Source organism: Schistocerca cancellata, chromosome 1, assembly GCF_023864275.1.
Source record: "Schistocerca cancellata isolate TAMUIC-IGC-003103 chromosome 1, iqSchCanc2.1, whole genome shotgun sequence".
Classification (NCBI taxonomy): Eukaryota; Metazoa; Arthropoda; class Insecta; order Orthoptera; family Acrididae; genus Schistocerca; species Schistocerca cancellata.
In genome coordinates this window covers 968,181,298-968,205,323 of record NC_064626.1, presented here as the reverse complement: position 1 = coordinate 968,205,323, position 24,026 = coordinate 968,181,298, and positions in this window count along the sequence as shown.

The following is a 24,026-nucleotide window of genomic DNA, read 5'->3' as shown; positions in this document are numbered from 1 at the left end:
CTTCTTCAACAATGTGTCGCTCAATTGCCCGTCGGTCTCTCCAAGGAGCAAACCAAATCATTGGGCGATCGTTCGAAATTGCGTAACCAGGAAGTTCACCAGATTTCAACCCTCCCATGAGAAAATTAAAAAGTCTTTCTTTCCGTGGTTTATTCTTTATTTCTCTTCAGCGTGTACTTACAGAAATTTCCACAAAGTTCCATTGTCCTCACTCGTTTTTTATGGGTGCGCTCGCAAGTAGGGAAAGTTTAATTGCAACCACCCTGTACAAATGGACAAGCGCCGTTAGCGAGAATCGTGATACAGAGAAGCTGCAGTGTGGAGGTAGGCAGCCGGCGAAGCAGCTGTGGCGCGGGAAGCGTGGGAGGCGCCCACACCGGCGCGCTGTGTTATCGGCAAAACAGCGGCAGCAGCAGCACTCTCACACTCGCACACAGTACAGGTCGCTGCGACGGCCGCATTGTGTCAGTTCCGCGCAGCCGCCACTCAGCCCAGGGCAGGGTTTGCTGCCACGGCCGAGTACTGAGCTGTAGCGAGGCACCCACCCACCAAGCCGCCCTCAGCGCGCGCGACCACGGGGATTAGCACGCGCGATGGCACTGTAGAGCTGGGACAAGCTCCTCGCTACTCACGGAGAACAGAACGTGACTCGTAGCACTTGTACTCTGACATTTCTAAAATACTGGCGGGAATGTTACACGAATAATAGGAGGCTCTATCGCTTCACGTAGATCACACACTATCTATCCCACACAACAGAGGCTCTGGAATACGGCTGAATAAAGGTAAATGTAAGTCCAGTATAAAAAAAAAAGATGGCGGGTAGAAATCGCGCAATGAGGGTTCGGTATCAACTTAATTGTGCACACTACAGATATGGGAGGTGGTATTGATGTGCGGTTTTCACATTATATATTGGTAGTCAAGGGCTCACATTGTTAGAAAATAAACAGATTGTAATAAAACTTAAAAAGTCTATTCCTAATGTAAACATACACTTCTTGTGTGTGTGTGTGTGTGTGTGTGTGTGTTGGGGCTTATGGGCTTTCAACGTGGAGGTCATCAGCACCATGACGCACATTAAAAGGAACGAATGTGGACCCACCTAATAAAACTGAAGCACACACGCGAAGAAGGCATGAAAAGAAGGAAAATGCCACATAAGAAAGTAAAACGTAAGGAAAGGGAAAACTTAGCAACAAGAATGCCACAGGAAGTTGTCAGTGGCAGGCCACTTACATCAAATATGGTCGAGCTTGTCACACAGTGAGCAAATTAAGATCCTAAAATCTTTGTAAAAACATTTGACATGGCTCAGAACTTTAAAACTTTAACCACATTCGTCCGAGTGTTGCCTAAAAGAGATGGCAGGTCAGCCGCGGCCCGGTGGTCAGAAAATAAAACACAATCCATTAAAACGTGGCGCACAGTGACCTGGACGCCACAAGCACCACACATTGAAGGGTCCTCTCGCCGGAGCAGGAAGCCATGCGTCATAGGGCTGTGGCCTATCCGAAGCCGAGTGAGGAGAGCCCCGTCCCGTAGATGGGGCTGAAAGGAAGTACACCACACACGCGTTGTGGGCTTGACTATACGGAGCTTATTGTCAGTCACTTCCAGCCACTCATCCTCCCACCGGTGCATGACTCGTGAGCTCAAGAGCGAGGTGAGTGCGTGCAGGGTGATAGCACGCTGAGATACTTGGGATCGAGACACTCCTCCTTGGCTGCGAGATCAGCCATTTCATTCCCAGCAATGCCGACATGCCCCGGAACCCAGCAGAAAGCCACAAACTTCCCCAGTCGTTGAAGTTGGAGGAGGGCATCCTGGATGGTCTGGACTATTTTATCTGCTTATACACTTCTTAGCGGAACAAAGCCTATCGACACTAACGGACCAAAAGTAGGATAAATTAGACTGCCAGTGGTGTTTGCTCCATGGTTCTAATGCAAGTCGTTCATGAAATACCGTAATTTGAGACGTTCCCACTTCGACACTTGCACAATACCCTTGCTAGCACTCACTAACGAACAACACAAATGCATGTATTGGTTATGAGGTTTCTGACGATAGAATTGACCATCACAGGTTGTGTTTAAAATGACCACCTCCAGCAAAAATATATATACTTCAAGTCTTCTATGCAACGACTGCTACACAGGTGGTAGCATTCCATCGGAGAAGTCCGAGAAGGCTGCAGAAACACGTCGTTGCGTATCATCAGAAGTAGTGGGTATGACCTTGTAAACAGCGTCTTTCAACTTTCCCCACAGAAGAAAGGTCCACGGGCGTCAAATTCTGGGAATGGGCTGGCCAAGGTGCAAGTCCTCCCCATCCAGTCCGTCGATTTGGAAGCATTTCGCGAAGGCAAGTGGTAGTACTTCCTGCTCTGTGAGCTGGACAGACATCGTGTTGGTGAAACTGCTTTCTTCTGGTCTGCGGAGGAACGCCTTCTAGCATACGCGGAAGATGGTTAGTAGTCTCCGATACTGGTGTGCATTCGGTGCTCCGTCTATGAAAAACGGTCCATTATCTAATGTTTCACTATGCTGCACCACAGGTCTATACTTCATGGACGCTTATATTTCACCTGACGAAGCCAACAGGGCTTTCCTACAGACCAATAGTGCGTAAGTTGGATGATTTGTGGGAGGAGACCAAACAGTGAGGTCATCGGCTCCAACAATAGTGCATGTTTAGGTGGTTTACCTGTCCATGACTGGTAAACATGGCCTCATCACTTAACAACATACTTGATACATCTGCAGTATCCTGTGTTAATGCCCATGTACAGAAGTTAACACGGTTCTCATAATCGTTTCCATGCAGCTCTTGGTGGAGAGACAAGTGGTAGGAATGGAACCTACGTCGATGGAGATTGCGTAGGACACTTGTCTTACTTACACCACTTCTTTGTATGATTGCGCGGGAGCTAACTTGCGGATCAACTGCAACAGCAGCAATTACATTAATCTCCCCATCTTCTCTCCTCATTTATTTCCTTCTTTTTCGTTGTCTGTTACACTACCACTTTCACGTAATTGTTTGAAGAGTTAGATAATTTCCGAGATCCTTGACTTCTATTCCGATATCTTGCTGCACACACCGTCACTCTACATATGCCATGAGCATGTTGACTTTATCTGCATTCGTAAATCCCATCGCCCACTCATGACCTTCTGCTTGGACTGGCACACACTAACTGATTAGTAAGTCGCAGTGCACTCAAGGAACGCACAAGCACTCAGTAAGCATACATCGTATCTAGTAGCTACGCAGGTAGAATGGCAGAAGCAAGCGTAGGTGTTGGAACTCTTGAAAATACGATCTCTCGTAAATGACTCGCATTAGAATCCTGTATAAAACGCAAATGACATTCTAATGTATCCTAATTTTTGTTTGTTAATGACAGTATGCATTATTCCATTTAAAAAGTGGATTTTTGCGCAAAAATACGCTTTCTATTACTGCAATTTGTGTTTTGGCTGACCAAGGGACGTCAGTTTTATTCGAATGTAAGCCTCTGCAATAAACTGGCAGGGATATCCGATTTGTTGGTTGATTAGGTGAAGGGGACCAAACAGCGAGATCATCGGTCCCACTGGATTAGGGAAAGATGGGGAAGGAAATCAGCCGTGCCTTTTCAAAGTAACCATCCCAGCATTTGCCTGCAGCGATTTAGGGAGTTCATGGAAAACCTAAATCGAGATGGCCACACGAGCGTAGCCGAACTACAGTGCTTTATTAGCTGTGTTCCCATAGGAGGTGGTATCCCGTAGCCATCCTCCAATCTATCAGCCGTAAAGCAGTTCTACACCTGTCGCTGACGAGAGCCCCTAACTTCAAACCACGTAATTCAAAAGTTCAAGCAATAGTTAGGTTGCATGTTTGTTGCCTTTATACATGTATACTTGAGTCCTCAGCCTTCTCATTGGTTTGATGCGGCCTACCAGGAATTCCACTCTTGCATTAAACTACATCTCAGAGTAGCCCTTGCGTCCTACGTCCTCTATTGTTTGGTAGATTTATTCCAATCTCTGTTTTCCCCATAATGTTTTTACCCTCTACAGCTCCCTCTAGTGCAATGAAAGTTATTCCATGATGTCTTAAGGCATGTCTTGTCATCCTGTCGCTTCTCCTTGTCAGCGTTTTCAGTATGTTTCATTCATCGCCGTTGCTGCAAAAACCTCAATGCTTACCTTAGCAGTCCATCTAATTTTTCAGCATTCTTTTTTATCACCACATCACAAACAATTCTATTCTATTCTCCGGTTTTTTCAGCATCTACGATTCCCTACCATACAATGCTGCGATCCATATGTACTTAATCAAAAATTTCTTCCTCAAATCTGATTTCCTTATTGAAGTCCTCTTGAATATGAGAAGCAAAAAAATCAATTTTATGAAATAAGTTAATAATTTTAGGGTATTACAGGACGAGAGAGCTTAGAGGCTGTATTTATCTCTCTTACTGTGATTTAGGTACCATTCTTTGCCGTTTCTATATTTTGTCAAGATGTCTTTTCGATGTTCTTGTCGATATTGCTTCTGCGGTTCATATCCCACGAAATTTGTTTTGAGGTTACCTAAGGACTTCCAGTTAATACGTTTAATGATTTTAGTATTAAAACCAGTTATAACATTAGACTTATCTGAAATATCTATGCCAAATTTCTCTCCATTTTTATGTGTGCAGACGCATCTTGTCATTCATAATGTGTCGAGTTCATGAAAGAAACACTTTGTACTTTAAACGAGAAGTCTGGAATATTTCTGTTTCGTCTAACTGACAACCCCCGGAAAAAATAAATTATTATGTTCACATATCTGACTATAATCTGCCGGTTAATGTCTTACGCCAATGTGTCCATGACTTCTTCACTGTAAGTCCAAATGATTTTCGCTCCATGCAAGGGAACAGTGAAAATACGTAGTGCTCATCTACAGTCAAATAGTAGGCGCTTCTTCAAAAATTCTGGAGTTCTAAATGCATCATCACACTAACCTTTACTTTTGCTGCAGTACCTGGAATGTTTTGCCGATCTCTGGAAAACTGCTAGCTCCCTCAGTGCACTATCAGTGAACTCGCTTACGAAGTTAGTCCCATCCATTCGAAAAGATCAACGACAATTAGCTTAGACTTCCCTTCGTAATCAAATCGGAAGAAACCAGATACGACTTCTTCAGCCGTTAAAATGGTAACAATACGAGTTCTCATGAAGTAACAACTCTCATGTATGACAACCACGACGACCACCATCTCTTACGCATCACAGTCACCTTATGCAACGTTTTTCATACTCTTTTCCGCTGATGAACGACTAACAGCTCTGTGTAACCGTTTTAGTTAGTCGCTTCTTCTTATTACGGCAAGTAATAATGATCTGAATTTTGAAATATATTGTTGAGCACATTAACGAGATCTCGGTGTCATCGTAATTGACAATAAATAGAAGCGCCAGCAGACAACGACGATATCCAGGAACGAAAACATTCGCGCTTTCCCACTGATCAGTTTCTGGCTTTCATTCAAAGTACACTACTGGCCATTAAAATTACTACACCACGAAGATGACGTGGTAAAGACGCGAAATTTAAACGACAGGAAGAAGATGCTATGATATGCAAATGATTAGTTATTGAGAGCATTCACACAATGTTGGCGCCAGTGGCGACACCTACAACGTGCTGATATTCGGAAAGTTTCCAACCGGTTTCTCATACACAAACAGCAGTTGACTGGCGTTGCCAGATGAAACGTTGTTGTGATGCCTCGTGTAAGGAGAAGAAATGCTAACCATTACGTTTCCGACTTTGATAGAGGTCGGATTGTAGCCCATCGCAACTGCGGTTCATGGTATCGCGACATTGCTGCTCGTGTTGGACGAGGTCCAGTAACTGTTAGCAGAATATGGAATCAGTGGGTTCAGGAGAGTAATACGGAAGGCTGTGCTGGATCCCAGAGGCCTCGTATCACTAGCAACCGACTTGACACGCATCTTCTAAGCTTGGCTGTTACGGATCGTGCAGCCACGTCTCTATACCTGAGGCAACAGATGGGGACGTTTGCAAGATAACAACCATCTGCACGAACAGTTCGACGACGTTTGCAGCAGCATGGACCATCAGCTCTGAGACCATGGCTGCAGTTACCCTTGACGGTGCATGACAGACAGACAGGGGCGCCTGCGATGGTGTACTCAACGACTAACCAGGCTGCACGAATGGCAAAACGTCATTTTTTCGCATGAATCCAGGTTCTGTTTATAGCATCATGATGGTCGCATACGTATTTGGCGACATCGCGGTGAACGCACATTGCAAGCATGTATTCGTCATCGCGATACTGGCGTTATCACCCGGCGTGATGGTATGGGGTGCCATTGGTTACACGTCTCGGTCACCTCTTGTTCGCATTGACGGCACTTTGAACAGTGGACGTTACATTTCAGATGTGTTACGACCCGTGGCTCCTTCCTTCATTCGATCCCTGCGAAACCCTACTTTTCAGCAGGATAATGCACGACCACATGTTGCAGGTCCTGTACGGGCTTTTCTGGATAAAGAAAATGCTCGACTGCTGCCATGGCCAGCACATTCTCCAAATCTCTTAACGACTGAAAACATCTGGTCAATGGTGGCCAAGCAACTGGCTCGTCACAATACGGCAGTCACTATTCTTGATGAACTGTGGTATCGTGTTGAAGCTGCACGGGGAGCTGTACCTGTACACGCCACTAAAGCTCTGCATGACTCAACGCCCAGGCGTGTCAAGGCCGTTATTACGGCCAGAGGTGGTTGTTCTGGGTACTGATTTTTCAGGATCTATGCACCCAAATAGCGTGAAAATGTAATCACATGTCAGTTCTAGTATAGTATATTTGTCCAATGAATACCCGTTTACTATCTGTATTTCTTCCTGGTGTAGCAATTTTAATGGCCAGTAGTGTAGAAAGAGTTCCTCGATATCTTGTCTCAGTGTTGGGCAAGTAGAAGCCGAAACAAACAGTTACGTCCTGTGGTTGTTTAAAGCAAACAGTGTGGTATGAAGTCTCCAAGAATGTGAGGTCGATGAGGTGTGAATGTAGTTTAGTCTGCGTGATGGTTGAAATTTATCAGCTAAAGCTATGTGTTGTAATACAATAAAGAAGGAAGGATATGTGAGAAAGTGACGTAAATGTTCATCAATGGATGAGCAAACGTGACCAACACAAAACACAGAGAATGACCTCAAAACTAAGATTTTTAATGTAGAGGGACACAATTTTCATGACCTTATTGTTGCTGGTGATGGGAAACGGATTGTTCACATCAGACCACGGATAAAATACCAAACGTTCTAGTGATATCATCCTTCATCACGTAAAGAAACGGCAAAGAAAACACATAGCCACGCAATTTCACGCAAAATCTGCCGGTTTACGGTATTGTGACTCCAGAGGATATGGCTCTGAGCACTACGGGACTTAACATCTGAGGTCATCAGTCCCCTAGAATTTTGAACCACTTAAACCTAACTAACCTAAGGACATCACACACACCAATGCCCGAGGCAGGGTTCGAACCTACGACCGTAGCGGTGCGGTTCCAGACTGTAGCGCCTAGAACCGCTCGGCCACTCAAGTCGGCACTCCAAAAGGAACCTAAGAAACCTACAGTTAGCAATCCCAAATAGTCAGCGTAGATGGCTTTGTCATTATTGTGCTTAATGTTACGCCCATCATCAAACTGCTGGACCAAAAAATGCTCGCTATGTCATTTCGTATTAGAAATCATTGATCACACAAAATAGAGTCGGGACCTAAACCCTACAAATGTTAAAAATTTCATGCAGCTCGAAGTGTTTCTACACGCGAAATTTATTGGATGTGATGTCGAAGTGAAGGCTGTGGTGGAAAAGTACCTAAATGGATTGGGGGCAGTCCAAAACTACATGGGAATTCTAAAGTTCTTTGACAGAGATGACACACGCTTAAAGTACTGAGACGATTATCTAGGGAAAGAAATTAATGTTCTATTTGGCAAATTACACGGTTTTTGTTAATAATATATATTTCTTGAACTTATGAAACCTAACCGGTCTCTATTTCGTGGCGTTCGTCGTACTTCCGAAAAATGAATTCCCATATGACAGATGCCATATTACTAATATAACAAGATTGATTCTTAGGATAAAAATCTGATTTTATTTATCACACCCTTGTTACCACAAACCAAGGCCACGGCCCAGCGAAAATTTGGCAAGTTGTTGATCACACCAAACAATGAAGTCAAAGAGGCCTGCTCATTTAACTTATCATTCACTGGCGTCAGAAGAGTTTTTTTCTCCTCTTCAGTGTCTAAGAACGTGGCCTGACTTAGCTGTACTTTTATAAGCGGCTGACTCCCTAGCTAATTAGTGAGCTGTGGATTTTCGATAGCATCCGCTAACGAAGACGAAATATTAAAACCCTTCTTGAGCAAAAGGAGAATCATCAGAAGAAATCTGCTGAAATTCGGACAGGGATTTTACTTTAGGGATGCAGAGATCCCCAGAATGGATGTGGTGGAGACTCGAGGAAAGAAGACTGGAAAGAGGAAGGGCTGCCGTCCCTCATGACGAGCTTAATTACGTCGCCCAGTCGACTAAATGTGCAAAATTAAAAAGTATGGCATCTCATATGACGGGAGCGTCCTGTAGTCGAGCGTGAAGATTGCACGCAACGAGTATATTACAAGCGGAGAAGCTGCTTCATCTATCTTTCATTGAATTTAAGTAGGAATAGAAGTCTGACTATCATTCTGCTGCTGACATTAGTATCACGAAGCTTTAATGATTTTCAGCAGCAAAGACATATTCTGAACGTTTAACAGTTTAACACCCACAGAGTAACCCAGATCCGTAAGTGAGAAACGTACTACAGTTCGTTCATCTGAAAGACAAAGGTAATAGCTGTGGGGAAACTGTGACTGAAAGTTATTGGAAGTGATCAGACATTGCAGAAAAGAACAAAAACTCATTTAGAAAAGCTAAACACAATTATTACCTTTATGTCCGCATTTTCGTGGATTACATGACACTGCCAGTCAGAAAATTCAAACTAGTATGTTACCAAGTACTACAGAAAATATCAGAGGATGGCGTGCTATAATCCGATACTTAATCTGAAACGAGAATAATTGTTGCGATCAGCATTGTTGCAATTGCACCATAATTGATGGTTCGCACAATTTAAAACGCTTGAACACATTGCCTAAGGTTTACGAAAATTAACCGCATCTACAGTTCAGACAAAGAAGTTTCTCAAGTACTAGAGACGAAAATTAGTTCCCCTATCAGTACTGAAGTACCTTATTGAGAGTTGATAATGATATTACTGCATAACAATGGAAAACATAATAAATATAGCACGAAATTTTGTGAGGGAAATATATTGGGCTACATCAGATTTGATCACGATAACAGCGTCGTATTGCTGTCAGTACTCTGCCATCTTATCCATCTGCTCACGCTTCACGGGCTGACTCAGACCGTCATCTCTCTGCTGAATTATATCCATCCCATCCATATACCAGAATGTCTCCCTCAACTTGCTTTGGACTCGGACCTTTGGTTAAACGAGTGGAATGGAACCTCCGCTCACGCCTTTAAGGTACCCAAGTGACTCTTTTAAGCCGGAAATAAAACATATGTAACAACATTTATAACTATGTACGACCCATTGTAGGAAACCTCTTGGATAACACCGTTTAATAATAAGAATATTTTTGCAACGCTTAAAAAATCTAAACTGTTGTATTAACTCCTAGATAATCAAACCTACACTAACATCCAGTTACTATTTGACTGTTATGTTATGTACTTGAAGTAGCCGCAAAATGTATCACCATCTCCTTCTCTCTGCAAGCTTTTTACGTTATGCGGTGTTTCTCATATCCAAGTTTCCATCTCCTCTTATGTTGCCAGTCTCCTTCTTGCATAGACACACATTGCTCTGTATACCCCTGAAATGCGGGAAATCTCCACGATCAAAGAGAAGAAACTAAAGGCATTGCATATAGGGTTTTGTATTCAAAACTCTGAAGTATCAAGAAGAGACAAAGTGAAAATTGAAGTGCTACAAGAACAGATGGGTGAATGTTGTACATACATTTGAAAATAAACACCTAACGTTGTACTGAGGTCTTACAAGAATGCCAGAGAAAAAGATGGCCCTCTAATATTTATCACACACCTAACTCCATCGTTTCGATGGAAACTGGCTGTACATTTTTTCTGTGTCGAGGAGATCTCCAGTGCCAAATATTAGATGGCCATCTATTTCTCTGGCATTCTTGTAAGACGTCAGTACCACGTTCGGTGTTCGTTTCCAAATGTATGTACAATACCCACCCATCTTTTCTCGTAGCACTTCAGTTTTCATTTTGTCTCTTCCTGACCCTACAGAGTTTGGAATCCAAAACTCTATATCTAACGCTGTGGTATACACCACTTCTAACAAACACCGAACAACGCGCTCCAGTCCGCGGCCGCCAAATACATCGCTGGCCGCACTTTTCTGGGCGGCCCGCTGCTTCCTTCGCTGGCCGTCTTCACACGCACGCTCCCTTACGTGGCCGAGAAATACACTCCTGGAAATGGAAAAAAGAACACATTGACACCGGTGTGTCAGACCCACCATACTTGCTCCGGACACTGCGAGAGGGCTGTACAAGCAATGATCACACGCACGGCACAGCGGACACACCAGGAACAGCGGTGTTGGCCGTCGAATGGCGCTAGCTGCGCAGCATTTGTGCACCGCCGCCGTCAGTGTCAGCCAGTTTGCCGTGGCATACGGAGCTCCATCGCAGTCTTTAACACTGGTAGCATGCCGCGACAGCGTGGACGTGAACCGTATGTGCAGTTGACGGACTTTGAGCGAGGGCGTATAGTGGGCATGCGGGAGGCCGGGTGGACGTACCGCCGAATTGCTCAACACGTGGGGCGTGAGGTCTCCACAGTACATCGATGTTGTCGCCAGTGGTCGGCGGAAGGTGCACGTGCCCGTCGACCTGGGACCGGACCGCAGCGACGCACGGATGCACGCCAAGACCGTAGGATCCTACGCAGTGCCGTAGGGGACCGCACCGCCACTTCCCAGCAAATTAGGGACACTGTTGCTCCTGGGGTATCGGCGAGGACCATTGGCAACCGTCTCCATGAAGCTGGGCTACGGTCCCGCACACCGTTAGGCCGTCTTCCGCTCACGCCCCAACATCGTGCAGCCCGCCTCCAGTGGTGTCGCGACAGGCGTGAATGGAGGGACGAATGGAGACGTGTCGTCTTCAGCGAAGAGAGTCGCTTCCGCCTTGGTGCCAATGATGGTCGTATGTGTGTTTGGCGCCGTGCAGGTGAGCGCTACAATCAGGACTGCATACGACCGAGGCACACAGGGCCAACACCCGGCATCATGGTGTGGGGAGCGATCTCCTACACTGGCCATACACCACTGGTGATCGTCGAGGGGACACTGAATAGTGCACGGTACATCCAAACCGTCATCGAACCCATCGTTCTACCATTCCTAGACCGGCAAGGGAACTTGCTGTTCCAACAGGACAATGCACGTCCACATGTATCCAGTGCCACCCAACGTGCTCTAGAAGGTGTAAGTCAACTACCCTGGCCAGCAAGATCTCCGGATCTGTCCCCCATTGAGCATGTTTGGGACTGGATGAAGCGTCGTCTCACGCGGTCTGCACGTACAGCACGAACGCTGGTCCAACTGAGGCGCCAGGTGGAAATGGCATGGCAAGCCGTTCGACAGGACTACATCCAGCATCTCTACGATCGTCTCCATGGGAGAATAGCAGCCTGCATTGCTGCGAAAGGTGGATATACACTGTACTAGTGCCGACATTGTGCATGCTCTGTTGCCTGTGTCTATGTGCCTGTGGTTCTGTCAGTGTGATCATGTGATGTATCTGACCCCAGGAATGTGTCAATAAAGTTTCCCCTTCCTGGGACAATGAATTCACGGTGTTCTTATTTCAATTTCCAGGAGTGTACATCGCTGGCCGCACTTCTCTGGGCGGCTCGCGGCTACCATCGCTGGTCGCCTTCGAGCGCGGGCGTTTGTCAGCACACAGCAATTGGCTACGCCAGGAAACATTGCGATTGGTTTTCCCTGGATAACAGTGACCCCAGCCGACGGCTCCATTAACTAGCAAGCCTTATATAAACCCGGCCGCCGCCGTAAACGACAGTTCTCATCGGGAAGTGCAGTACGCCGTGTTCCAGCTGCCTCTGGATGACTCGTCGCAAGAACTGGAGGTTACCTGGCTGCTCGGCGGAAAATCTTGCGACTTCAATTGGAGAGACTGAACTTCACTGGACTTGGGAGTAATTACGGGACGTGCACACCACCATGCACATTCGGACATTGGTATAACCAAACTTTCATTCTGCATTACCTCTGAGTGTGAGCCTGGGTAGACGCTTGGCTAACATAATTGTTAAAAAGTGATTTGTGTTTTAATAAACCAGACTGAAGAGGTTATTGTGTTATTCCTGGTTATAACACAATAAAATGACGACGAGCACGCAACAGGAGACGTTGGAAGATCTCTGAGAGCTAAAGGAACGGCACGGACACGAAAATACCGAGGCCGCGCATTCCGTTTCAGTGTGATGTGTGCCACAAAATTCTTTGCGGAACCGAGGCCGGGGGTGAACAGGTCTGCATAATCCTGGCAAAGCCTCTCCAGATCCGAGTACGTAACCTCGTCCGACACAAAGTTCACGGAATCGTCGATTGAAAAACCAAATTTCCGAAATGCGTCCAGCCCAAATAAATTCTCAGAGGAATTCCTGTTAACGACTAAGAAGGTGACCTTGCGGGTGACTTTCCGGTATGTCGTCGGCAAGTCGACTTGACCGCGGACTGGAATGGAATGTCTACCATACGCCATGAGGCGCCGCTGCGTGTCGTGTAAGGGAGGAGCGCCAAGTCTCAAATATGTGGCGTAATTTAGAATGCTCACGGCTGCACCAGTGTCGACCTGTAATTGAATCGGTTTTTCCGCAATCAGGACTTCAATAAAAAGCCTATTGGTGGGCCGGCCGCGGTGGTCTAGCGGTTCTAGGCGCTCAGTCCGGAGCCGTGAGACTGCTACGGTCGCAGGTTCGAATCCTGCCTCGGGCATGGATGTGTGTTATGTCCTTAGGTTAGTTAGGTTTAAGTAGTTCTAAGTTCTAGGGGACTGATGACCATAGATGTTAAGTCCCATAGTGCTCAGAGCCATTTGAACCTATTGGTGGTCTCCTGATGATCAATAGCGGCGATCAGATTAACATCCATCGGAAGATCCGAAGGTTGCTTGCGGCCGGCGGGACTTTCGACATACACAAGCTAAATGGCCCTCGGAAGAACATTTGTAGCAAAAGATCCATCGATCAGGACAGTCATCTCGCTGATGTTTTTTAAAACAATCAGGACATGATGGCAAACGTTTTGGCACCCACGACCGGTTTGAGCGGTTGGAGCGAGGTGGCGGACGGGTCTGCTGAGTGCAGCAGGGCGATAACCACAGGCTGCTACTCAACACCCTCCAGCCACTTATACAAGGGTTCATGCAGACGTAGGCCACGCAGCAAGTACCGCCGTTTCCGTCTTTTGAAGAAACATTAGAGGAGTGGGAAGACTACGAATCCCGATTGCTGGAACATTTCCATGCTTTCAAGGTAACTGAAGTTGGTCTCATGAAATCTTTGTTTTTGTCTTGGTCAAAACCTGAGATTTATCGGCTCTTGTGCAAACTGGCCCCCTTATCAAAACCTTCGGAGCTAACTTTTGCCGATATTTGCTCGTTGCTCACTAAATATTACCAGCGCCATACCCATGTTATTTCATATCGAGTCACCTTTTACCAATGCAAGAAACAGCCGAATCAGACGCGGGCAGCGGAATTGCAAGGCTTGGGGCGACGATGTCACTTTGTTACCTCTAAAAATATGGACTCCTACGCCAAACAAATGATCCGGGACATGATAATCAGTGGTACGCCAGACAGGGAAATCCAACATGAGGCCCTTCAGCTCGTGGACCCCTCATTGGATAAAGTCTTGGACTTGACATAAAGCTTCGAGGTGACCCGTGCAGCAGGCAAGAAACTAGAAACATGGGTCGACATTGCAGCAGGCAAGAAACTAGAAACATGGGTCGACATTGCAGCAGTCAATGTAAACACATCAGAGCCGGCGGCTAAGGACCGCCCGAGTGATGATTCCGAAACAGCGATAGTGCGGGCAGGCCGCTGGTCACTCAGGAGACCCGTCCGCCACCTCGCTCCAACCGCTCAAACCGGTCGTGGGTGCCAAAACTTTTGCCATCATGTCCTGATTGTTTTAAAAAACATCAGCGAGATGACTGTCCTGATCGATGGGCCTTTTGCTACAAATGTTCTTCCGAGGGCCATTTAGCTTCTGTGTGTCGAAAGTCCCGCCGGCCGCAATCAACCTTCGGATCTTCCGATGGATGTTAATCTGATCGCCGCTATTGATCATCAGGAGACCACCAATAGGCTTTTTATAGAAGTCCTGATTGCGGAAAAACCGATTCAATTACAGGTCGACACTGGCGCAGCCGTGAGCATTCTAAATTACGCCACATATTTGAGACTTGGCGCTCCTCCCTTGCACGACACGCAGCGGCGCCTCATGGCGTATGGTAAACATTCCATTCCAGTCCGCGGTCAAGTCGACTTGCCGACGACATACCGGAATGTCACCCGTCAGGTCACCTTCTTAGTCGTTAACAGGGATTCCCCTGATAATTTATTTGGGCTCAACGCATTTCGGAAATTTGGTTTTTCAATCGACGATTCTGTGAATTTGGTGTTGGACGAGGTTCCGTACTCGGATCTGGAGAGGCTTTGCCAGGATTATGCAGACCTGTTCACCCACGACCTCGGTTCCACAAAGAATTTTGTGGCACACATCACACTGAAACAGAATGCGCGGCCTCGGTATTTTCGTGCCCCTGCCGTTCCTTTAGCTCTCAGAGATCAAGTGAAGAAGGAGTTGGACCGCCTCACAGCAAGTAGCGTTCTTGAGCCTATTCCTTCTAGTCAGTGGGCTACTTCCCTCGTCGTTGTTCGGAAGCTGGCAGGGCAGCTGCGTCTCTGCGGCGACTTTAAAGTAACAGTTAACGCCCAATCAGAGATCGAGACATATCCTATTCCAAAGCCGGAGGAGTTGCTGCCAAAATTGAAGGGTGGAAAATGCTTCTCGAAAATAGACCTCGCTGAAGCATACCTACAACTCCCACTTGATGCCGCATCTCAGCAGTTCCTGGCCCTCAACACACCGCACGGGTTATATCGCCTGAAACGCCTTATATTTGGGATAGCCAGTGCCCCTGCTATTTTCCAGCGGTTTTTGGAACAATTAATCCTTAAAGTGGATGGATGCATTAACTATTTGGACGACGTGGTGACGGGTCGTACGACGGAGGAACACCTTCACAACCTGCAATCTTTATTCCATGTCTTACGGGAGGCTGGTCTAAAATGTAGGAAAGAAAAATGTTGTTTTTTCCAACCTGAAATTGAGTACCTGTGCCACGTTATTTCCTGTTCGGGTGTTCGTCCGTTAGAGAAACATATAGAAGCCATCATCAAGCTGCTACGACCTACAACGCTGACAAGTTCGTTCCTTTATGGGGAAGATTTCATATTACCGAAAATTCTTACCCGCGGCTGCGACGACAACTGCCCCCTTGTCTCAGTTATGCAAAAAAGGGGTTCCTTTCAAGTGGAAGCCGGCATGCGACCGCGCCTGACACAGGTTGAAATCCCAATTAGTGCAGGCCCCGTGCCTCGCACGTTTTGACCCTACTAAGCAATTCGTCATTGCAACGGATGCCTCGGATACAGGCATCGGGGCGGTTCTGGCTCACAGGGAGGCAGATGGGTCGGAGCACCCTGTGGCCTATGCATCGAAAATATTAACCGATACGCAACGCCGGTATTCACAAATTGAAAAAGAGGCAATGGCCATCATCTTCGCCTTAAAGAAGTTCCATATTTTTGTGTATGGTACAAAGTTTCACCTCATTACGGATCATAATCCTCTCATATCGTTATTCAATCCTGCAGCAAAGATCCCTGACCGGACTTCACACCGTCTTCAGCGCTGGGCTTTGTTTTTGGCACGATACCAGTATGAAATCCATTTTCGCAACAACCGAGCATGCCAACGCTGATACCCTCTCCCGCCTTCCATGGGGACCGGATTTGGTTTTCGACAAAGAGGAAATTCTGTGTTTTCACGTAGACGAAGAAGCACAGGCCGCAGTAGAGGCGTTTCCCATTACCAGCTCTCGGGTAGCGGACGCAACCAGTAACGACGAGGTGCTTCGACAAGTCTGTCGTCACGTGCGTAATGGAAGGCCCGAAGACCGCCTCCCACGGCTTCTGCGGCGTTTCGTCAGTTCTTTACTGTCCGCCATCAGCTTCAGTTGGTTGATGGGCTCCTTCTACTTCTTTCGGACGACGGACATCCACGGGTCGTCATTCCGCAGTCTTTACGTCAGCATGTTCTGCACCTGTTACACCAAGGCCATTGGGGGATATCCCGGACGAAGCTTTTGGCTCGCCGGTTCACATACTGGCCCGCTATGACTCAGGAGATTGAACGCCTCACGCAGACGCGACCCTCCTGCCAACGCCAGCAGGCAGCTCCACGACATTCCTTTGCCTCTTGGCCACCATGTGCTCGCCCTTGGGAACGGGTGCACGTTGATTTTGCTGGGCCGATGTTTATTTCCATGTTTTTTATTGTCGTCGACGCATATTCCAGGTTTCCATATATTGTCCGCTGCAACTCCATTTCCACCTCCACCACTACTGCAGCCTCAGAAAAAATATTTGCCATTGAAGGTCTACCGGAGGTTCTCGTCTCGGATAACGGTCCGCAGTTCCGCAGTTCCGCAGTGACGATTTTCGGGTTTTCTGTGCCCGGCATGGCATTCGCCACATTCCGACGCCCCCCTTCCATCCTCAATCTAATGGCGAGGCAGAGAGGAAGGTCCGCACTTTCAAAACGCAGATGAAGAAATGCCTCCATGATTACTCCCCCGACGCACCTCTTACTTTTTTCTTGAGCAGTTACAGGTCCACACCCATAGGAGATAAAAGCCCGGCGGAACTTCTTCACGGACGGCAGCCCCGGACCCTCTTGAATCTGTTTCTGCCGACACCTCGGTTGGCTCCGTCGCTGTCTGCTTCTCGTTTCCGCCCACGCACTCTGGTGTGGGCGAAGGGATTCGGCCGACAACCAGCCTGTATTCCGGCCACCATCATCCAGGCAGGGGCAGGAAAGTCTTCCGGGTTGAATTTCCCGACCGGGAGGTTCTTCGAGATGCCAATCAGCTTCGCCCTCGCCTGCCTTCCCAATCGTTTTTCTCCTCCCCCCCCCCCCCCCACGGCATATTCTCCTCCCGTCCCCTGCTTCCCCTGATTCCCGACGCCAACCAGAGGACACGCCCAGGGTGGTCCTCGCAGTTGGGCCCCGGTCGGCTCACGGACGACGCCTCCCAACCAGAGCTTCTTTCCCCGGACGTGGACCAGACCCAGCCACATCCACAGCCAGCCGGGGACTCCGAGGTCTCCCCGATCACCACCTCCAGGTCACTCCGGATGCCGATGAAGACACGCCACTGGTTCCTAATGCACTGCCGCCTCTGCTGCCACGGTCCGCACGCTATGACCTTCGCCCCCAGCCGGGGCGTTTTCGCCCGTATGCTCCTGTGCCCAGTCTCACCGCTGACGCCGAGGTTTCGGAGGAGGAGGACGCCATGGACGTGGCGTTCATTCGCAGCCAATGTTTCCACGCTTCCCCACAGGGGAAGGGGTGTGGTATACACCACTTCTAACAAACATCGAACGACGCGCTCCAGTACGCGGCCGCCAAATACATCGCTGGCCGCACTTCTCTGGGCGGCCCGCTGCTTCCATCACTGGCGGTCTTCACACGCACGCTCCCTTACGTGGCCGAGAAATACATCGCTGGCCACACATCTCCGGGCGGCTCGCGGCTACCATCGCTGGCCGCCTTCGCGCGCGCGCGTTTGTCAGCACACAGCAATTGGCTACGCCAGGAAACATTGCGATTGGTTTTCCCTGGAAAACAGCGACCCCAGCCGACGGCTCCATTAACTAGCAAGCCTTATATAAACCCGACCGCCGCCGCAAACGACAGTTCTCTTCGAGAAGTGCAGTACGCCGGGTTCCAGCTGCTTGTGGATGACTCGTCGCACCACTCGAGGTTACCTGGCTGCTCGGCGGGAAATCTTGCGACTTCACTTGGAAAGACTGAACTTCACTGGACTTGGGAATTATTACGGGACGTGCACCCCACCATGCACATTCGGACATTGGTATAACCAAACTTTAATTCTGCATTACTCTGAGTGTGAGCCTGGGTAGACGCTTGGCTAACATAGTAGTTAAAAGTGATTTGTGATTTAATAAACCAGACTGAAGAGGTTATTGTGTTATTCCTGGTTATAAGAAATGCCTTTTATTATTTCTCTTTGATCCTGGAGATTTCCCACAGTTCAGCAGCGTACAGGGCAATTCCCTCAAATGTAGTATAATATATCCCACTTTTCGTATTTGATGACGTATTTTTTCCCAAATAATTGCCTGTAGTAGGTGGATTGCCACCTTTCCATTTTCTATTCTGTGCTTAATTTCCTCCTAGCTTCCACCCTTACCAAAATGACTGTCCATGAACATTTGTATAATAATATACCCATTGCTATAGATCCATCAACGTTCACACCCATGGTGTAGGGATAACGTTTTGCACCAGTAATCAAATCGTCCTAGACACCTGATTTGAACCTCACCATTGCTTAACTTGTGAATAAATAACATTATAAATGGTTGGCGAAGACTTCTGGCACACGAAGTCACGTATTGCTAACAGTCTTTCAGGGGAAGGAGAAGGAGAAATGATAATGGGAGAATATGGGCTTGGTATTGAGAATAAGGGAGGAGATTAGACTGACTTCTGCAATAAATTTCAGCTTATAATAGCCAATACTCCGTTTAAGAGTCACAAGAGGAGGAGTTACACCAGGAAAAGGCCAGAAGGTATAGAAATATTGCTGATTAGGTCATGGTCAAGCAGAGATTCCGAAATCAGATCTTGAATGGTAACGCGTACCCAGATGCAAATATGGATTAAGATAACAATTTAGTAATGGTTAAGAGAAGCCTGAAGATTTAAGAGACTAGGCGGAAGAACCTATGTGCCAACAACTGGGATACGGGAGTATTAAGGAATGAACAGGTACACTTGAAGTACTCTGAGGCTATAGAAACTGCGATAATGAATATTTCAGTAGACACTTCAGTTGAAGAGCAATGGGCATCTCTGGAAAGAGTAATCACAAATGATGGAAAGAAAAAGTTAGGTTCAAGGAAAGTAACTGCGAAATAACCATGGGTAACGTAAGACATATTTCAGTTAAACGACGACCGAAGGAAATACAATTATGTTCAGGGGAATCAAGGCACGCATAAATACAGGTTACTTAGGAGTGAAACAAATAGGAAGTGCAAGAAGCTAAGGCGGAATGGCTCCGTGAAAAATGTGAGATATCTAAAAATAAAAGATTGTCATAGGTACTGGCCCATCAAATCACAAAGTCGAAAAACCCTCCAGTGGATTTAACAGCAAGGGCGGTAACATTAAGAGTGCAATAAGAATAACTCTGCTTAAGGCAGAGGAGAGATCAGATGGATGGAGACAGTACACTGAAGACGTTTGTGAGGGAGGGGACTTACTACATGTCGTGACAGAGGATAAAACAGGAGTCGACATGTAAGACGTAGGGGATCCAGAATTAGAGTCAGAACTTTTCGAGTGGGTAATGGAAGCGAGACTGGAGAAAAATCAATAAACTTTCGTACGATTTGTCTATCTGGAAAAAGCGTTCGATAACGCAAAACGTTGAAAGCTGTTCGAAATTTTGAGAAAAGTAAGGATCAGCTATAAGGAAACAAGACAAGAAAGGAAGTTCTCGAATTAAAAAGCATGTGAGGATTTAACCCCTTCTGCCCAATCTATACACAGAAGAAGCAGTGACGGAAACAAAACATTCAAGAATTGGATTAAAACTGACGGTGAAAGAATATCATTTATAAGATTCGACAATGACATTGCTATTCTCAGCAAAAATGGAGAAGAATTGCATGATGTGTTAAACGAATGAACAGTCTAATAAGTACAGTAAATGGATTTAGAGTAAACTGAAGAAAGATGGGAGTATTGGGAAGTAGCAGAAACGGAAACAGCGAGGATTTCAACATCAGAATTGAGTCTCAGTAGTAGAGGAAGTTAACGAATGCTGCCACCTTGCAGGAAAGTAGCCCATAATGGACAGAGCAAGGAGGATATAAAAAGCAGGGTAGCATTGCCAAAGAGAACATTTCTGGCCAAGAGAAGTCTGCTAGTATCTAACGAAAGCCATAATTTGAGAAAAAATTTGAGACTATACGTTTGGAGTACAGCATTATATGGTAGTGAAAGACGGAATGTGGAAGAACCGTAAAAGAACAAAATCGAAACATTTGAGATGTGGTGCTTCATAAGAATGTTGAAAATTTAGCGGACTGATGAGGTAATTAATGAGGAAATTCTCCACAGAACTGACGCGGAAAGGTATATACAGAAAACACTGGCAAGCAGAAGGGAGGGGAAGACAGGTTATCCTTTAAGACATCAAGTGATAGGCAACTGTAGAGGGTGTAAGCTGTAGAAGAAGACAGAGTTTGGAATATAGCCAGCAAATGATTAAGGACCTAGGTTGCTATTGCAGCTATTGCTGAAAGGTTTGCACAGGATAGGAATTCGTGGCGGGTAGCATCAAACCTGTCTAAAAGCTGACGAGTCAAAAAAAAATCCATCATTCGTACCTAGATACCTTCACATATCTCTGACAACCAAATCTTAACTTTTTGTGATTTTCATATCCGTCAGCACATATTCCTTTTTAATCTTCCTTAACATTCAATAGACATCCTCTTCTTGCTCGGCGAAAATGAGCTCATCGTCGTCGAAATTTAGGGAGAACAGGGTGTCTCAACCTATTCTAATCGCTATGGTTTATTGAGCTTAGTTTACCAAATCTTCTGTGCTTCATTCAACATTATTTTAAGAGGGTAGGCGCTAAGCAGTATCCTTGTCTCAGTATTTTGTTAACCTTAAATTTCTGTGATAATGAATTCCTAACTATAATGTAACATCTGAATACAGCTTTCCAGCGGCTTATACGTAACATCTATGAATGTCCTGGTAATATACTGCTTCCCAAATCCCAGAAATTGGTACAATGTCATAGGTCTTCTGTGGGTCTATTAACACTACGTCTGTCTTGTAATTAGATGCCGTCTAATGCTGTAGATACAATCAGCACAATATATGCTGGCGCGGAAGCAACTCTTGTTCTTCTTCCCAAATTCTCTCTTAATTATAATACTCTAGTTTCTAGTTTTTCGGGTTCTAATATTCTAGTTTTAAGACTGTTTCAACATAGTCTCAGTATCTGACGGAGAATTGTTAAGCCTAGATAACTAGCGCAGCCATGCCTCCTTCTCTATTTACGACGTTTGTGGAGACCCCTTCTTTAAAATTGTCAGGGATTTCCCAGTTACTTCTAAAGAGATTAAAAGGCTTCCAGAGATTTTAAAATAATGTGTTTCTCCTACCCTCAACATATCAACATAAACAGCTCCAGGTCCCGGTGCTTTGCAATTTTTAGTTGTTTAACTGTCTCTTGTATCTCGATTGTATTATATCCTGGGATATTGTGTAATATTCGTTGCCAACAGAGGAGTATGTGTTTCGCAATACGGTCGATCTCATTTAAAAATTTCTTCACAGTATTCCTTTCATCTACCTACGAGTATTGATCGTATGTACTACTTCTATCATTTGAGCGTCGACTTTTACCATCCTCCATGCTTCTTTGGACTTTGGACTGCCTACACAATTATTAATTTCCTCACGTTAGTTAACTGATGCGCCATATCACCTGTACGCATGCCGAAATTTTATGGAACTATCAGACAGCTACAGTAGCGTGCGAAGAATTAGTCACTGTCATCGGCAATCAGATGGCGCTCAGGAGGCCCAACTGCATGCCATCTAAACTGACTTTGCAGGCAGTGACTGTGCTCAGTGCAGAGGTGAAAAGTGTTTGCAACATTTTTTTTCTGGGTACAGCCCCGCCGACGTGTACGTATTCCTGTTGAACACCTTCAGCCATTTGAACGGACTCACGCTGAGGGCCTGCCGGAAAATGGATGGACGTATCGACGGACCGCTGCACATGTTGTGCACTGTGTATCGGTGGTGTATCGCTGCTTTCAGCATTGGTCTGTGAAACTTTCCCACACTCATAGACCAGGTTCTGAACGACCGAGTAGTACAGCCGCACGTCAAGGTCAAAGCATTGTGCGAGCAGCGGTAGGCGACCAAACATCATCCAAGGAAAAAATCCTGCGCCATGTTGCATATGCTGTGTCATCAGAAACCATTGAGAACCGTTTGCTTGCAGCTGGACTAATATCACGTGTGCCCCTTCCCAGGCTACTGCTGCAACTACGACACCACCAAGCACGGTTACTATGATGTCGTGAAAGAGTCGACTGGAGAGTGGAATGGTGCTTTGTTGTTCTGTCTGCATGCGAGTAAGGGACGTGCATATGTAAGCAAACACCTGGTGAGCGGTCTATTCCGCCAGCGATACACAGGTCCCAGGCCAAGATTCATAGTGTGTGGTGCTATCAGTTACAACACGCGGCCATTTTTTGCATTTCAACAGAGTAATCTAGCCAGTGCCCCTCTACGCTGTACAGCTTATCCCCGTGCTGCTATCCATTGTGCCACAGGAAGGCGTTGTGCTCTTTTCAGCAAGACAATGCACGTCCACATACCGCTGCTATGACACAAGGTGCTCTTTTACAACTGCTGCCCTGACAAGCGAGATCACCATGTCTCTCGTCAGTTGGACACCTGTACTACATGGTGAATTAGGAACTTAATCGTTGTCCAGAGCCTGCAAGGACCACTACCGAATCGCCACAAATCTATCGCCGGATGCCATTCGGCATCTTTGTGATCGCTTTCATGCGATAATACACGCCTGCATTGCCGCTAGAAGGGAGTATACAGTCTATTGAAGCGACTATTTGGGAACCCTTTACTGAGACATTTATGTTTCGCTTGGTGTGAATTTGTTGCTACATAGCCGGCCGCTGTGGGTGAGCGGTTCTAGGCGCTTCAGTCCGGAACCGCGCTGCTGCTACGGTCGCACTTTCGAATCCTGACTCGGGCATGGATGTGTGTGATGACCTCAGATGTTAAGTCCCGTAGTGCTTGGAGCCATTTGAATTGTTTTGTTGTCACATACTCCGATAATGATAAACTTCCAGTCAGATCACCTATGAGTAAAATGATTTTGTCTCTGAGAGTGTTGCATTATTATTTTCCAGTGGTACAGTAGGATGTATCACACCTACACAGAGACGATGGTTAGTTCCAGCAAGGTACAACAAGAGAAAATATTGCAGAGACATTAAATATCAACCAATAGCAAATATTTCTGCTCGCCACAGTCTACAACAAATTTTCACCTCAGTATCGAGTCTAAGAGTAACTCCCAGCACTACATACCTCTGCACTAAAGACGTTCAAGACACAGATTAAGTGCCAGTCATTCAGATACGTGTATTGTCTGGCACTTTGTTAGCAATTCATAAATTTCACTTCAAGTCGGTGCCAGAGGGCACTTTAGAGTGGTCTGTTCCAGTGGTAAACGCCACAATGCTATCCTAAATGGTATGCATACCTTAAATTTGCTCGAGCAGGCTGCTATTTTGTGAGGCTGGCAGAGGCACAACGAATTAGTTGTAGTATGACACCACTGTTCCTGAAGAGATGTGGGAACAAGCTACGCAATACTGTTTATACATTGTCTCCTAGAAGGTAA